This window comes from Nyctereutes procyonoides, unplaced genomic scaffold, assembly GCF_905146905.1.
Source record: "Nyctereutes procyonoides isolate TBG_1078 unplaced genomic scaffold, NYPRO_anot_genome, whole genome shotgun sequence".
Taxonomy (NCBI): Eukaryota; Metazoa; Chordata; class Mammalia; order Carnivora; family Canidae; genus Nyctereutes; species Nyctereutes procyonoides.
In genome coordinates, this window is record NW_026575082.1 from 39,344,379 (window position 1) to 39,348,061 (window position 3,683).

The 3,683-nt window shown below is 35.5% G+C and overlaps 1 pseudogene; it reads left to right on the top strand.

Annotated features, from left to right (window-relative positions):
* The first annotated feature begins 1,402 nt into the window (after positions 1-1,402).
* LOC129514657 (U4 spliceosomal RNA) lies at positions 1,403-1,482 on the top strand (annotated as a pseudogene).
* Positions 1,483-3,683: the final 2,201 nt, after the last annotated feature.

Here is a 3,683-nt window from a genome sequence, read left to right on the forward strand (position 1 = left end):
GGCCACAGTAACCGGAGAAGGACAAACGGTGTATGTTCTCATTCATTTGGGGAATATGAATAATAGCGAAAGGGAATAGAAGGGAAGGGAGAAGAAATGTGTGAGAAATATCAGAAAGGGAGACAGAACATAAAGACTTCTAACTCTGGGAAATGAACTAGGGGTGGTGGAGGGGGAGGAGGGTGGGGGGTGGGGGTGAATGGGTGACGGGCACTGAGGGGTACACTTGACGGGATGAGCACTGGGTGTTATTCTGTATGTTGGTAAATTGAACACCAATAAAAATTAATTTATAAAAAAAAATAAAAATTAAAAAAAAAAAAGCAAAAATGAATTATTGGGACTTCATCAAGATAAAAAGCTTCTGCACAGCAAAAGAAACAGTCAACAAAACTAAAAGACAACCTACAGAATGGGAGAAGATATTTACAAATGACCTATGAGATAAAGGGCTAGTATTCAAGATCTATAAAGAACTTATTAAACTCAACACCCAAGAAACAAACAATCCAATCATAAAATGGGCAGAAGACATAAACAGAAATTTCACCAAAGAAGACATAGACATGGCCAACAAGTGCATGAGAAAATGCTCCGCATCACTTGCCATCAAGGAAATACAAATCAAAACCACAATGAGATACTACCTCACACCAGTGAGAATGGGGAAAATTAACAAGACAGGAAACAACAAACGTTGGAGAGGATGTGGAGAAAGGGGAACCCTCTTGCACTGTTGGTGGGAATGTGAACTGGCACAGTCTCTCTGGAAAACTCTGTGCAGGTTCCTCAAAGAGTTAAAAATAGAGCTACCCTATGACCCAGCAATTGCACTGCTGGGGATTTACCCCAAAGATACAGATGCAGTGAAATAGCAGGACACTTGCACCCTAATGTTTATAGTAGCAATGTCCACAATAGCCAAACTGTGGAAGGAGCCTCGGTGTCCATCAAAAGATGAATGGATAAAGAAGCTGTGGTCTATGTATACAATAGAATATCCCTCAGTCATCAGGAAGGACGAATACCCACCATTTGCTTCAATGTGGATGGAACTGGAGGGTATGATGCTGAATGAAGTAAGTCAATCAGAGAAGGACAATGATTATATGGTCTCATTCATTTGGGGAATATAAAAAAAATAGTGAAAGGGATTAAAGGGGAAAGGAGAGAAAATTATTGGGAAATATCAGAGAGGGATATAGAACATGAGAGATTCCTAACTCTGGGAAACGAAGAAGGGGTAGTGGAAGGGGAGGGGGGCGGGGAGTTGGGGTGACTGGGTGATGGGCACTGAGCGGGGCACTTGATGGGATGAGCACTGAGTGTTATACTATATGTTGGCAAATTGAACTCCAATAAAAAATATACAAAAAAAAAGAGAGAGAGAGAAAGAGAGATAAGCTTTGTATAGTGGCAGTATTGTAGCCAATGAGGTTTATCCGAGGTGTGATTATTGCTAATTGAAAAAAAAAGAGAAAAGAGAAAAAATAAAGTTTTATCCTGAAGATCAAGGCCAAAATAACCATCATACATATATTAATTAGTATATTATTAGTTCCTAGAGCAAATATATTCAATTCAATATATCCAGGATGGTTTGCTTCTCACATAAAAATCCAACACAGGTGGTTCTTCTCAGTCACCTACCCTGCATGTGGTCCTTTGGACTGAAAGGCCCCCATATTTAGCTGGCCAATGAGAAACCAGTACAGACAGAAATTGTCCCTAATGCCTTGTTCCAGCAGTGACACACATCACTCCAGCTGGAAACCTTTAACCACAAAGAGACTAGAGACTAAAGTCTAGCAACATGCCCCAGGAAAAGTAGAATTAGGCTTGGGGAACAGCTAACTATTCTGCCTTGACACCTCTAAGGAAACAAGAAGGTAAGGGAATTAATCCTATTGGATTTCAAGACAATATAGTACTGCACATGCATATTCTATAATATGTATTATACTGTATATATTTTTATATATGTTTCTATTTAATGTAACTATATATATATAAAACACTACAGAGAAATGAATTGACAAAACAATTCTCAAAATTCAGAAAAAGAATCACAAGTAGATGAAAACTTGATATATACTATAAAGGTCATCGCAGATAAATAGGAAAAAGAGAGTAGTCCCAGACATCTGCTTATAAAATGGAAGGAACAAAACTGGAAACTACCTTATACCATGTACAAAAACAAATTCAATATAAACTAATTATGTGTGAAAAAGAAAAACTGTAAATGTTTTATAAAATGATACAGGGGAATGTCTTTTTGTCTGAAGAGGAAAAATGTCGACAAAAAAACATAAACCAAAGGGGAAGATATTAATAAATTTGACTATATTAAAATTTATAATTTCCATTTGCTAAGATATAATAGAGAGGAAAATATAAGCCACAAACAAGAACAAATTTGTTAACATATATACCCAGAATATATAAGAGCCTTTATACATCAATAAGACAAATATCCTAACAGAAAAATGTGTAGAAAATATAAATTGATTAACCATTTCATACCCACAAAATTAGCTGAAATTTTCCAATCAAAGAATACCAAAAGTTTACAAGAATGTGATGTAATAAAAACTTTTATAGGCTGCTGGCAAGAGTATAAGGGATATAATCACTTTGGATAACAGTTTTTCACACTGCTGTTTGGATAAGTTACTGTAAAGTTAAAGAGGCACATATCCCACAAACCAGCAAATTTTACTCTTAGATATGTACTCTAGATAATCTCTAATACCTGTGCCCCAGGGCACAAATACTAAATGTTCAAATCAGCATTGTTAATAATTACAAAAAAAAAAAAACCTGGAAATAACCTCAATGTTCACTGACAAGGGAATGGATGAATAAATTGGAATGCTTTATAGCAATAAAAGAAAGGTCTTCACATGCATAACCATGAACGAATCTCAGAAATTCAGTTAGGGGAAAGAAACAAGTTGATAAATATGTACAGCATTTCTTTATACAAAATTCAGGAACAAAACTAATATATTGTTGAAGATACATTAGTTATCTAAAACTGTAATGAACAGGGGCACCTGGCTGGTGCAGTTGGTTAAGCATTTGACTCTTGGTTTTGGCTCAAATTATGATCTTAGGGTCCTGAAACAGAGCTCCACCTCTAGCTCTATACTCAGCGTGGAGCCTGCTTAAGATTCTTTCTCCTTCTCTCTTTGTCCCTCCTCCTTCTCTCACTCTTGCTCTAAAACAAATAAGCAAACCGTAAAACAAAACAAAACAAAAAAAAAAAAACAACTGTAATAAACAGCATAGATAAACTCGAATCAGAATATTGGTTATCCTGGGGCAATGGGAAGTGGGCTATGATCAGGAAGGGAACACAAGAGACTTCAGTTAGATTAGTAACATTTAACTTTGCACATAGAGTGGTATGAATAGAACTTCATTGCACTTGGTTTCATACCTTATTTCCATATTTCTTTATATGTGTGAAATATTGGTAATTATTTCAATTTTTTAAAGAATTAAAATGTGTATACACACACACATATATATTATATATATATAATTTCAGATTCAGTTGTTTACTTATTCTCTCAATATGCCCATATGTAAAATGTCCCTTTCCTTAGATCCAAAATATGTGTTTTGGAAATAGAACATGTAACACAAGTATAAGTGATCATTTTAACATGCAGCAA